The sequence below is a fragment of the Delphinus delphis genome, chromosome 3, assembly GCF_949987515.2.
Source record: "Delphinus delphis chromosome 3, mDelDel1.2, whole genome shotgun sequence".
Taxonomy (NCBI): Eukaryota; Metazoa; Chordata; class Mammalia; order Artiodactyla; family Delphinidae; genus Delphinus; species Delphinus delphis.
Window position 1 is genome coordinate 124,698,741 of NC_082685.1, and position 15,037 is coordinate 124,713,777.

Genomic DNA, 15,037 nt, shown 5'->3' on the forward strand with positions numbered 1-15,037 from the left:
AGTAAGGAAACAAATCCCAGCTGGAGAAAAGTATTAATGGCACTTCATACCATCAAAGAAAAATGCAAATCAGGGTTTTCCTTTTCCCTAATTAGCAGACATAAATCAGGATAAATTTTAGATTGATGACAGCTCTTTCAACACTGGAGAAAGGTATTGACCTTCCTGTGGTAAAGGTAAGTATGAAGTACATTAAAATCACCATTTTCTCAGAAATCAAGTTTACCTCTACAATAACTTTGGACTATGACACTCCTTCAGAAATGCTGTCTGCTCAAAATTCTCCAAACAGCAGCACTGAATGGAATTCTGCTGGGGTAGGAGAATCGTGGCTGGGCGGTCAAAATCAATTTGTTCCTGTGATTGACACGAGGCCTGCGTGTCAGCCAAGCTCTCTCATACCATGTGTGCTCTGATTATGATCAATAGGTATTTGCAACATGCCCAGGAAATGTGCTGTTTGATTACTTTTACACGGGAGAAAAGATGAAAACATCTCAACCCAGAGCCTCCTAATGTGGATATAGAAGCTGGTTCATGAATTATTAGAATATAGAGTTTGCACTGATAAACTTTTGAACTTTCATTGAACTTGTAGATTTAGAATAGGCAGTTTTTCCAAGAGGAAAATTCACCAGACAACCAACAATTTTTCTTTCACATATTTAAGCGAGATGTTCGATCTGGTAAGGAAATAATAGTAATTTATGTCTTTGATAATTGAGAAGGATTATAGTTCTATACACAGAAAAAGCAACCATCACCCGGGCCGTGTGAGTCACAAAGCCATTAAAGAAGCAGCTTCCAGCTTAAAAGCAGATGAAACCTCCGGATTTGGAGCGTGATGTTCTCCAAGAGGGAGTTGAGTGAGGGGAAAGAAATCCCCATCTATTTGTAAAATTAGGGCCCCCTCTCTGCCTGCCTTCCAAACAACCATAATGACACTTTTCAGATTCAGGTTGATCTCCCACACTAAAAGAAACACACACACACACACACATACAGAACCGTTTCTCGTTGTGCACAGAGCTCCCTGAATATACCATTCTGCACACATAACAGACCCACGCTGACCCTTAGTGGGAGGCAACCCTCCAAATATAAGCACTGAAGCTGCCTCCTTCAATCTACAGAGACCCATCACTCGCCAAAAATCACTGTCCTGTAATCTGCAGGAACAGCCTGGAGCAGATTAGAGGTTAAGAGGGAAGATTGCTGGCCAGCTGGAAACATGTGTTTGGTGCGTTCAACTCACTAAAAGGAATTATTTTACTGATAAAATAGTGTCAGCTAAGATCAGGTTCCTGAGAGATGGGAATTACTAATTTTGCTGCTATGACACTGAACAGCTTATATTAAAAATATACACTGGCTGGTGGCTCTTTGGCTTGGTTGGTACAACGCACCAAGGACTTCAACTAAATCCTGGCCGCCCAACAGTTCGGTTGACCTTTTTAATGATAAATCCTATCACCTTCCTTCCCAGATTCCTTCACTGTAATGCTTTTGCTACCCTGGTATTCAATTTGTGTCAATCTTACCACTACTTTTAGCATTTACCTTGCCAGATGCTGAAAAAATGAGACGGGTACAATCTTATCACAAGTTGCTAATAGCCAGTGTTTATAGCATCACAGGTGCTATAATGCAAGGCTGGGAAACAGCCAACAAGAATGAGGAACACAGTCTCAAAGAGACGTCTAGGGAGGAAGCCAGCAGCTCCATTTGAGGGGTCCAAAGTGACTCTTTCAGTTGTAAGGAACAGAGACTTATGCCAGTTTTCTCAAGTCATGGAGGTTAGATATTATTGTAAGACAAGACCTGGCATAAGCAAGTCATCAGGACCTTGGGCAGGGCTGGGGACCCACTATTCTCTCCATCTCTTTTTCTCTTATGGCATATCTACCACATCTGCAGGTCTCTCCATCCTCCTGTCTCTACTGACTTGGCTTATTCAAAGTTTCTGTTTCCTCACACTGTCGTTTGCACATGACTCCCCATGACCTTCACTCTATCTCCTGGTGCTTCGTTTTAGCAATCACTGCAAACTGCCTTATTTGAATTTCTAAAAAGGAGAGAGAGAAAATTTAGTTGTGCCCTACTCACATTTCACGTGGCCACACTCGTTACTGGCCAGCCACTAGATGGACTCTTCTAGTGCTGATTACCCAACCATAAACCAATTCTCAGTGGCCAAAAGGACCAGATCATGGGGTATAAACAAAGCTGTCCCTTCAGCAGGGGTAGTTCAAGGTATAAAGGGCTTGACAGGCATTCTGAAGGTTAATCTGCCTGGTCCATGGGATAACTGGGAAAGGTTCCATGGAGGAAGTTACATTTGAGATGATCACCATAAAAGGATCCCATGTGTGGTTAGGCAAAAATGGAGTAAATGTGGAGGTAAATCCAACAGGCAAAAGTTAAGAAAGGAAGTAGGGAGTATACTTGTAAGTATCCTGGTTTGGCTAGAGCAGTGCTTCTCAAGCTTTCTGTGCATAGGAATCACCTGCAGATCTTGACAAAATGCAGATTTCTATTTAATAAGCCTGAGGGGGGCCTAAGATGCTGCATCTCTAACACGTTTCCAGGTGATGCCCAGGTGCCAGGACACACTTTGAACAGTAGGGCTAGAACAAAGAATATATCACAAGCCTTGAATGCCAAGCCAAGAAACTGGCTACTCTGCTTCAGCAACTAAAAAGCAGCTCTGGAGGATGTGGGACAGAAGAATGATATAATCAGCATGGTGTTAAAGGACAACTGATTTGGCAACGCTTCGTGGGATAACTCAGAGGAGAACTGGAAGATCAGCTATTTAACAACTGTAAAGACCAGGAAAGAGGTAATAAGGCCTAAATGAGGATGGCTGCTGAGGAAGGGGAAAGAAAGGAATATATAAGATATATAACCAACTGGGCACGTCCTTCCCACTGTCCTTATGCAGCCTTGCCTTAGCTGACAAGAGAAGTCACTTCCTCAGGCATCATCTGGTGACATCTTTCTATGTCCTTCCAAGGGTGTCTGCTTTTCATTTCAAATCACATCTAAAGATACATCCTCTCTTTTACCTCTAACGCTTAATTTCACTCTCTCTGCCTAACTGCATTTTCTATTGTGTGCAACTTGCTGCATGATTTAACTATATTATAACCATGTAACTATGTTATTTAGCTGTTATTTCACTGTGTACCAGTAACCAAATTCAGTAACTACATTTGTTCTGCTGAGGAGTTTTGGAGGAAGCATATCTGAAGGGCACTAGGCAATGAAGTAAAGTCTATTACCACCTTATCACCATCAGCAAAATGATCTGTTTGTTTGCAGTTCACTGAAGTACATAGCCAAAGAAATTGAAAGAGAGCCTAGGGAGGGCCTGAGTGAAGTCCAGATATGGAGATGGATGGATACTCTAACCACTGTGCTTTTGTTCAAGATCCCCCCCAAAAACAGCTATATGACAATAGCCAGTAGGGAAGTTTCCAAATCATGTATTGACAGGGAAGAAGAGATAGGAAGACAAACCCTATATTAGAATTCAGAACCTCTATTATTACCCAGCTTACCCAGTCCCTACTATACATTTAAAACCAAGCAAAAGATAAGCTTGATGTTAAATACAAATCCCAACTGAAATTTTCTTAAGGCTAAAGGCTTTATAATATCCTGAGATTATGGATATAAAGGAAGAAACCTGTGCTTACGTATTGGATTGTTCATGCCATTTTGAGGTTGAACTCTGAATGCTGAACTTTGGCTTTCTAGTTGAACATTTGAGGTCCCTGTGCATTAAATAATTTACACACCTAGCAGGACTCTAAATTCAATCCTTTTCCTCTTAATGGGATGGGGTTTTGTACACACAGGTAGACATTAAGGCTCAAAAACCAAACAGTTGCTGCTGTTCAAAAAATAAAATAAAACAACAATTTGTCCTGTGTTTAAAAAAAGAAAGAAAGAAAAAGAATTGTCTGGCCCAAGAGACTAGAGCTATTTTGATTGCACGAGAACATAATCAGAGTCAGGAACACAATGGAGGAGATATTCCCAAAGGAAATCAAGATTAAGATGCACACTTCGGCCTCCTACAAGCGCCAACCTCCCAAGCCCACAGGTCATTCTGTTTGACAATGTCACATCGATTCATGTTTCACAATGTGCTCTTAACTTCAGAATCTTAATGTGCTGGTTGGAATCAGCTGTGTCTTTGGAGAAGCGCCTGATCTTGACCATGTCCTCCTTTAGAGACTTTGTAGTTGGTTGGAGGCATCAGCAAGATGCCTTGTCATTCTGATAAATGGAAACCAGGAAGAAAGAAATAATACATTTATGTGTGCATTGCATGTGTATACATATACACATGTCTGTCTATACATACAAATACATATATACATGAACATATATATATATATATATATATATATATATATATATATATAAAAACTGAACATGTGGCATGTCCTATTCTTACAGGACACTGGGAAACCATGCTTTGAAGAAAACAGGGATTCTGGGGAAAATATCCATGCTCCATAATGACTGTAGTAATCATTTCACTATGTGTATACATATGAAATCATCAGGTTGTATACCTTAACCATGTACATTTTTTATTTTAAAAAATAAAGTAAAATACTAAAAAAAATAAATGAGGAAACGGGACCTCCTGTATTCAGTAGAGGAAATGTCAATGGGTCAAACTGTGTCCCCATTATTTGAAGTAAAATGGGGCTCAGGCCATTAGGAAGCTGAAGGGAAGAGAAAGGAATGGCTTCTGAAGAGTGGTGTGAAGCTGTGAACCTGTGTGGGTCACTGGACTCGGGAAGGAAGCAGATATTGCAGCCCCTCCTTTCCTCAGCTGCACTCTGTATTGAGGGTCAGGACTGTGGGCACATTTCCAAGAGTCCTGGTGGTGGCAGGGGCAGGGAGGGTAGAGCAGGGAGCCAGCCTGCCATGCCAGCCGTCGGCACTGTCTCAGGCGCTTCCTCCTGAGACGATCCAGAAGGAAATACCCTGATGCCATCAATCCTGCTTCCCTCTGTGCCAACTCCTTTCCCAGTCCCAGTGCACCAGAAGTTAAGAGCCACCATCATCATAAGGAACATCCCTTCCCTGAGAGGTCATGGTCTATGTCACACAGCTATCAAGAGGCTGCAAGAGAAAGAAATCCAGCCTCTTCCCTTGCAGATCACCACGGCCTCTTTTGTTCTGGCCTTGTGCGCAGAGCTTCACGTGATGCTTGTGACTGACTGCCAGGCGGGCCCTGCCTCCCGGGCTGCAGGATGGACACTGGGTTCCAAGGCTGGGCCTCGGCTGGCGCTTTCACACCAAAGTTGCATCCAGCCACTGTCTGCACTGTCACCCTCCAGGGCCTACTCCTCAGTCCCAACATCACTCACAGCTACCCACTGTCCCCAAAAGGTTTTGGGGCCCAAGTATAAATGCAAATTAGAGTATTTTTAATGTCATGAGAATGATAATGAAAACTTGAGGACAAGAGTCACATTTAATCTGCAAATTGAGAAAAATCCCTGAAAGTTACTATAAAAGAATAATGATGATACAAACGCATGTACTTAAGTGGGGTGGCGTTTAGGGGTGGCATCACAGAGAGCTGTGGGTGTTTTGAGCCACTCTTACCTGACAGATGTTAGTAAGCTAATATAAGGAAGACCTGGAGAGAAGACTCACGATGCACCTACCAGGACAGCGATGACAGAGAGCCCAAGCAGAGGAGATACCTGCTAAGTGGAGGAGAGGCGGCACACCACAAGAATGGCTCCATTGGAAATGCCCGACTACAGAGCCAGCCATTTTACCCAGAAGCCAGCACAGACCAGAACCTGGCTGTCAAACAGGGGAGGTCCTTACCCCTCCAGAGACCAGAGGAAGGTGGCATGGACAAACCTAACTGGGTCACTGGAGAGGATGCTGTGCACTGGCTTGTTCAACCTCCATTCCAAGCTTCTCCAGGGTATCATCCTATACTGCATTAACTAGAAAACAACTAAGTTTTCCATCCTCCTCTGCAGGTAGGGATTTAGATGGGCGTAGGTTCTGCCAACTGGATGTACTGGCAGCAAGACCTCAATTGAGAGCTCAGGTAGGCAGGGCATGAGGTTTTTACTTGGCTGGCCCAGATCATGCAGAGGTAGTGGGCTCTGCAGTGGACAGGTGGGACCACAGCCTTCCTCAGTCATATCTCACAATAATTCTTTGAGCTGGAATTGTTTCTGGGAGCTCTTGACTAGAAGTTGCCTGTCCAGTCCTTCACAGTGTTTGTAGGCCACTTAAAGCCTGATTAGTAATCCTTCCTGTTTCAACAAACTAGTGATTTCTGTCATGTGAATCAGCACAGACAGTAGTGGACCTAGCATACGTGACACCCAAAGTGGATCATTTTTTTAACACCCTCTTCTAGGTGACAAAATTATTTTCAATGATAATCATGTCATAATCTGTAATTGTTATTATTCTCATTATTTACTTTTAAAACAATCTTTTTAAAAGAATGCATTTTAATTTTAAAGATACAATTCAAATTCAGTCAAACATTTCATGTATGAACTAAAATTTGCACTTACTAAATTTTAAACACTAAAACGTCAAGTGGTCATGTAAGAAAATTGAGTTAACTCAGGTTTTGTTTCTTGGCTTTGCATTCATTGTGGTATCATCGTTTATCTGTTGTTTAAATGCAGGAGTACCTACCTCCATGGGGGCTGGAGACACAAACTGTGCCTGAAGCCAGCTCGAACCATCCAGAACTGTTCTTGCTAGAAGTTCTCCTAATTAACTTTCATGTGGGCTATAATATTTATTAAAGGATAAGTAATAAAATATGCTAATTTGAAGCATATATATATATATATATATGTATGCATGCATGAATGTATATAATTGAAATTCAACAGTCACCACAGCAATTGTTTAGAATGTGGACCAACAAAAGATTTGGGGGAAAAAAGTATTTTATCACTGACATTGTTTAGAATTGCCGGCATGGGGATAATAAAAAGCAGACTGACTTACAGTTGACTTTATTATTGGTTTTAAATTCTCAGCAGACACTGCAGCCCTGAACTATGTGCACCGGCCAGGAGGACCACTCCCGCTGCCCACACTGAGCTCAAGGTGAGCAGAGGCTGAGGCTGGAAGAGACTGATCCCAAGCTTGAGGGTTCCAGGAGAGGCAGGGGGCATGAGGGCAAGTGTTGAAGGGTGAGTCTTGGCCCCTTGCAGAGACCCTCATGACGCCCTGAGTTCTCAAAAGTCACTGAAGCATAAAGATCCCCTCCCAGATTGCCTTTGGTGAAGAGAAGTCGAGAGCCCCAAGCTCTGCTGAAACCCTGGTGCCGGGTTCTCAGTAGTGAAGTGTCACCCACCCGTGCGTGCAAGGGAAGTGTGTGTTTCAACACAATTGAAAATCCCTTCATGTCATGAGCCCTTGAGGGCTAACACAAACAGTAGAATCCAGAGACGTTAACGCTACCAATGCTAAAATTCCACTTCTATCTAAACCCTGAAACTCCTTGATTTGCTATTCATGTGAGCTTCACACCGATGTGTTTGGGGGCTCAGGAAGAGCAAAGGCAGGACCAGGGCACTGTTCTCAATGAAAGCACCTTCTCTCTCTTCCCCTCCAAGTGGTACCCACCCTAAAAGACATCAAAAGTGCTCTGAAGGCAGAGACCCAGTTTCTGTCCAGTGACCCTCACAGTCCCCAGTGGTACAAATCTGATGAAAGCTTAATTTCCCAGTTCCAGGGACAGTCAAGCTTGTCTTTCCTCCTCTAAATGAGGGACCTTGAACATAAAAGTACAGACTCACAGAGGAAAAATGAAAACACAAGCTGATTTTAATGCTGGCTCCTGAGAACCATGGGAATCAAAGGGAGACCATCTCCCCAAGCAAAGAGGATAGCAGTTACTCACCACCCCAGGAGGGCACTGTGCACCAACAGAACAGATGCAGGTGGGCGTTGCCTTGTACTCAAGGACCCTCAGAAGGTTGTGACCTTTCTCTTTCAGGCAGCAGAGGGCCAGATGTCCACCTGCAGGTCCTGAAGATGCAGCCAGAGCAGTAGGGACTGCATGCCAGCCTTCTTGCCTGGCACTGCCCAGGACAGTGCCACTATACCTCCTTCCTTAGGACCAGTGGGTATTGTCCTACCAAGGCAGGAGAGACAGGATCCAGCCACATGGCTTGTGCCCAGGTGTTTGGAAGGAGGGCTGCCCTGGCTCATGCATTTCAAACACAGCATTGCACCTAAGCTCAGATTCCTGTATTACTGTCAAGAGGTGTCAGCCAGCCTTATATCTAAGGACTACAGACCTTAATTACTCCAGGGAACAGTCTGGTGGCCAAACAAAGAAAGGCTTGTTACAAAGTCCCCTTTGTTGAAAGGGCCTTTGCCTGGATTGCTCCAGGCACCCCTTATACCAGCCACCAACCGGCCCAGTGCTGGGAAGCAGAACAAGTCAAGTCATCCTCTAACCCACAGGGGTTGCAGAAGACCTGTAGTAACGTCTGGCTGGCTTAGGTTTCCTGGCTGTGTGATCCGGGATAAATCACAGATCCCTTCCAAGCCCCAGTTTCCTTACCTATAAAATAGAGCTAATCCATGTGAATTCCACCTACATTTCTTGAATGCTGAGTACACCAGGGCTGGTGGTGGTACCTAACACCTTGGGTCGTATGCCAGCCCTGCCGAGCAGTGTTTGTCTCCTCCACTGGCAGACAAAATTGAATGGTGCTGTTAACTATGCCCCTACCTCTCCATCCCCTTCCATATCATAAACACATATAATAAGTTAAAGAATGTGCTTGTAGTGAATACTTTTCCTTTTTCCTATCCAGGATCCACCACTCTCCTTGTCTGCAAGGGTGGGGCAGAAACCTACCTCCCCCTAGGACAGCAGAGGAAGGATAGCTATTCCCTCCCCTTACTCCCTAGAAACAGAGAGACAGGCAGAGATCCACACAGCTGGCCAAATCTTAGCCAGCCCTGAACCTGGAATCTCAAAGGAGTGTGTGAGACAACGGTTCAAGGAGCATGAAGATTCCTCCTGATGTTGGTAGAGCTGGGGGAGGCACTGAGGCCTTGTCCAGGAGAAAGGGATGCCACAAGGTTCATGAACACTGTTCCCGGGGGTGGACCTGGCCTCTACTTTTGCTGCCCCAGTCCCACATTCCTGCTGCTTTTCTGAGCTTGGTTCTCCAGCTTTCTGCCAATTCTGTAAACTACTGGATGGATAACCTTCCAATACATTCCTTTTCTCTTTAAGTTAACCAGATTTGGGCTATGTTGTTTGTAACAAGGAGTCCTACCTGATACTGTGAAAGATATAGCCAAGGAGGCAAGTAACCAAAATACAGGCAAAAAAAAAATTTTTCAATCCACCTACACGAATATATTTATCACAGCATTATTTAAACCTGGGAAGATGGGAAAGAGAGCTCATACCCGGCAGTCGTGAAACGGTTAAATAAACTCTGATCCATTCACTTGGAAAAGTAAGTAGTCTTCAGAATAGTGAGTATGAAGATGACACAGTGACAAGGGAAGTGCTCATGAGATAGACTGACAAGTGAAAACTGCCTAAGAAATTGTATGTGCAAGATACTTGACCCTCTTCCCCAAGAATATAAGCTTCCCCAGGGGCTAGGATTTTTATCAGTCCTGTTGAGGGACTTATCTCCAGGTGCCTGTAATAGTAGACACTCAACTAATACTTATGGAATGAATGAATGAATGAACGGCTAAACAAACTATCTGCACAGGGGAGGGGTGGGGAAAAATATTTTTATGTGATATTAGTGACTATTGTAGGTTAGTCAGATTTTTTTAAAAGCTGTTTTCTTTTCCCTAATTTCAGCATTTCTTTCATGTGGTTTTATTATTTTCCTGGGAAGAAATTTTTTTTCTTAGTCCAAACCAGTGGTAGGTGACCCAACTTCCTTTAATATTTAAGTCCCCTCTCGAGAGGCTTAAGTTGCCACCAAGCAGGGTGATAAGGGCAAAGGCACATGTGCTTCCCTTGCCAAATGGAACTGCTGGGCTGAAGCAATCTATCCATCTACCAGGAGCTGACCCTGGAGCCGGAGAATGAATACCACCTTCCTGCAGCAGCAGCGAGCGCTCTGGACCTCACGGCCCAAGCCCAGCCCTGGAGCATGAGTCTGCTGGGCCAGGTGCCCAGGTCCAGTCCAGGCCACTGCCCTCCTCCATTCCCCTCTGGCTGCAATCGCTCTGCCTTCTCGCCGGGCTTTGTCCCCGCACACCTCAGCATCTAAACAAGGGCAGATTCAACAGCCAGAGGGAGTTCAAAGGGGTCAACCACCCCATTCGATTGGCGTTCAGCTGAGGCCGCCTCCAGCTTAGCAAGTGGGCTCCCATCCCGCCTTGGACTGACTAAGCAGGGAGGTGGAGGAGTCAGCACTCTGCGGAGGTTGGGAGGTCGGCTTCAGGCAGCCCTGGACTCACAGCAAGAAGGAAAGAGGATATTGATCAGTCAGGTGGGCTGTGAGGAAAGAGCACTGCACGGAGCTGGCTGTGGACACCTGCTGAGACCACCATCTTAGGACCACCACTGGCTTGCATTCACTGTGACAGTTGTATTCCCTCTTTCCCTCTCTCTGTGTCTTTCTGTCTCTGTCACACACGCACACACATTTTTTTTCATAATAAAATAAATAAAGTCATGCAAAGAAAAATGCTGGACGTAAAGAATAGGAAGCCACACATGAAAGTACACACCCTGCACAGGCTCACATTCATCTCCTTCATGCCTTCTTCCGAAATCCTTTCCCCTCTTATATCAAGACGTTACATCCTGGTTTAATCCAACCAGCATGAGCCCCAGGCTCTGTGGCATACTCTGAAGGAATTTTCTCCCTTGTGAAAGTGGCTGCAGTGTTTCACAAGTTGTCCACAGGGCAGTACCAGCTGGGTGGCAGCCCTACTCAAAGCTCCGAATCCCATTCTGCAGGGTCTCTCTCCTGAGGCACCAGAAGCAGCCGGACAGTGCCCTCTCCTCAGAGTTCTGGGTCCCAGCTCTCTGTGATCCCTCCCCCAAGCTGCTGAGGTACGAAGCCAGTGAGGCAGCACTCTTCCACCTGAGGCATGTGTTCCAGCTCCAGTACAGGACCCCTCCTCCAAGCTTCTAGTGCTAATAAGCCCAGCCTCTTGTCTCTGTTTTCCCAGTCCTTGGGGTGGTAGCTGCTTCCTGCAGTTATCTCTGAGATACCTCAGGTTTCCTTTTTGCCCTTTCAGCCTGCTAATACCAGCTTAATTCCCTTTATTAAATTCTCTCTGTTAAAACAACTATGGTGATCAACTTCTTACCTAAATAATGTTTATATAGTCAAAAGACCTTCTGGAGCGTATTAACAGTTTTGGTTTCTTTGGTTAGTTTTACTGTATTTAATTTAAATTAAAGTTCATTGAATATTTTCCAATAATGCCTTAATTTTATAATCATTTTTTAAAAACCTATGGTGGTTTCTGTTTTTCTGGTTGGACTCCAACACAGGAAGAAAGCTATTAGGAAAATACGTGTCAGGTTGAACCTGCTAGTGAAGACAGTTTTCTGGGTAGTTTGATGGAGGATCTATCTTCTCCTTACCTACAAGAAGCTGAAGAGAAGAACTTTCCATCCATCATGTTCATATGATAATCCCTAAGGAACAGTGTTCAAGACCTAATTGGAAGTTACCACCAACTTTCCAAGTTATCTACCATTTCTTATATTCTGAGGGGTTTATGTACAGATGAACAGTGGAGGAACATATGTCTTTTAAAAGGCCAGGGATTCCAGATCTCCTGAAGAAAGAGGGTTTTGGCAAGGGAAAGAAGACCCAACTGAAGAAGAGAATACTGCAAAATGAATACACAGGAGTTAAGCAATCTAACTGTTCATAAAGGCCAAAGGGAGGCCCACCACACTCTAAGTTGGGAGGGGGAGGACCATTAAAACCACAGGTGGTTGCAATAACCACACATTCATTCAGTGCTGAATTTCCAATCTTTATCTCCTTACTTTGGGAGCCATCAGTCTCGGGTGAAAAACGGCACTTGCAGCTAATTGCACCTGCAATTACCTACTTCCGGGTGCAATTAGCCACTTGAACCTAATTCTGAGTGTGCAAGTGTTTAATTTCATATGTGAGGGGTTGGTTCCAGATACAGTTAGTTGTGCCCTCAATCTTTGCACCTGCAACTAACTGTGACTAATAAAACGAGTCTTCATGCAAGTCAGGTTGAAGGCCCATATGGTGGACCCTGTTTGGGGAACCAAGAATTGGATAAGTTGCACTGATAAGACACAAGTTTACTAAAGGGAGCAAAGGGGCAAATTATTAGACCTTGTCATTCTTTGGATCTACGGTCACATTATCCATGTCCCCCTTCTACAGCATGTTCCTCCTGGACCACAGAATATGAAGTCAGCCAGTAAGAAGCCTGGCTTTGCAAAGATAACAGAGCAACTCATGCTGACACTGAGGAATGTCCATAAGGCGTAGGTTATAATTGCATTCCAGCCAATTCTCCATTATTTGGGTCAACTCTGATGAGGTTGTTCAAAACACTTAGGTAAGAGACATTCACTGAAGCCCTACTATGTGCTAAGTCATACAGCAAATCCAGAGATTAATAGGCATGGCTCCTGCCTTCGATTTCATGTCAGTTCCACAAATATTTATTGAGTACCTACTATCTGCTTAGCATGTCAAAGTGCTCATGAGCTTACTGGGAAAATGCATTCATTCTGTCTTTCAACAAATATCAATTTATCGAGCCCTCTTGGAATCCACATTCAAGTGGGGAAAACAGATGTTAAATAACTATTTACACAATTAATGTCTTCGTTACAGGGGCTGTGAGAATATACAATTAGGGTCTGCCCTGGGCTGAGAGCTCAAATTAAGCTTCTCCAAAGATTAGATGCTTGAGCTGAGATTTAAAAGATGGCTAGGAGTTACATAGGAAAGGGGCTATGGAGACAGGGCTCCAGGTGAAGGGAATGAAACTGCAAAGGCTCTGAGGCAGGAAGGAACATGACAATATTAAAAAATGGAAAGATGGGCAGAGTGGCTAGAGAAGAGTAAGGATATGAGGCTGTGAGGTTTATGTGATAAGTGAGAGGAGGTTCTTCAAAGTACCCAAAACTGTGCCAGTGAAAGAAATGATAATGGTTCTTACCAGAAAGGAGGACATCATGTGGCCTCTCAATATTAGCCTAGAGGGGATCTTGCCGTGAGATATATGTTTTGTCCCTCTTCCTCCAATCTCACCAATACCTGGACCATGGAAGAGCCAGAAGGGAAATGAGGTAGAGGAAGGATAATATTGCAAATCAACCCCTGCCTCCCAACTGCACGTCCCTGAGCTTAAGCTTATGTAGCTAACTTGGATTTGGAGATGAGCCTGAAGTATGACATTACACTGGACTGGACTTTTAATACTTGAAAATAAAACTCATTTTCAAAATTGAGGCTGTTCTACTCTTGCACTGCTGGTGGGAATGTGAATTGGTACAGCCACTATGGAGAACAGTATGGAGGTTCCTTAAAAAACTACAAATAGAACTACAATATGACCCAGCAATCCCACTACTGGGCATATACCCTGAGAAAACCATAATTCAAAAAGAGTCATGTACCAAAATGTTCACTGCAGCTCTATTTACAATAGCCAGGACATGGAAGCAACCTAAGTGTCCATCATCAGATGAATGGATAAAGAAGATGTGGCACATATATACAATGGAATATTACTCAGCCATAAAAAGAAACGAAATTGAGTTATTTGTAGTGAGGTGGGTGGACCTAGAGTCTGTCATACAGAGTGAAGTAAGTCAGAAAGAGAAAGACAAATACCATATGCTAACAAATATATATGGAATCTAAGAAAAAATGTCATGAAGAACGTAGGGGTAAGAACGCAGACCTACTAGAGAATGGACTTGAGGATATTGGGAGGGGGAAGGGTAAGCTGGGACAAAGTGAGAGAGTGGCATGGACATATATACACTACCAAATGTAAAATAGATAGCTAGTGGGAAGCAGCCGCATAGCACAGGGAGATCAGCTCGGTGCTTTGTGACCACCTAGAGGGGTGGGATAGGGAGGGTGGGGGGGAAGGTGACGCAGGAGGGAAGAGATATGGAAACATATGTATATGTATAACTGATTCACTTTGTTATAAAGCAGAAACTAACACACCATTGTAAAGTAATTATACTCCAATAAAGATGTAAAAAAAAAAAAAATTGAGGCTGTTCTAATTGTTGGAAGTGATCCAGGAAGCTATGGGGTCTGCATGAGATGTCTCTAAAGGATGGGTTAACAGGGATCCACCTGAGAAGATGTGAAGGTTGAATGGAAGAGACATCCAGCCTCTTTGTAACTGCACTCCACTGAGATCTGAGAAGGCAGGGAAGGTTCCATAAAGATAAGAAGGACTGGTAGGCTTTAGTAGAGAGGAGGGTCCAGGCATTTCAGGAGAATGATGAGAACACAGGGGATGGAGTCTGTTCTCTGTTGGATGGGAAGTCTTAAGAAGTTGGTCCTGGCTAGAACGAATGGTCTGAGGTACGAGCAGTAGAGTTGGATTAACATGGGGTAAAGTCATATGGAAGGAAGCCTTGAAGGTGGGCCAATAGGAGTAAGGGGTCTCTAGCATCAAACCTGGCTTCTCCTCCACACTCTTAACAAGCAGTAAAATGACTTAGTCTAGACCGGGGGCGTTCATATAGACGACCTCCCTTCCAGGGTTGAAATGAATTTTTCCCCCTTTCTTCTCTGTGTATTGCCCAGTGGGATGGTAAGAAGTTACACTGTGAGGACATTCCCTCCCCATTCCCACCCACTGGCCAGCACCCCTGGCCAAGAAGGCACATATGCCATGCAGGTCTTCAAGGACACAGGGAGAAGGGGAGAGTCCCCTCTTTTCCTCCTTTCTCTCTAGGGCCGATACTGGCTTGATGTTCCCCAGTTCAGCTACTCCTCCCTCAGCACACAGGAAGGCTGTGTTTCCA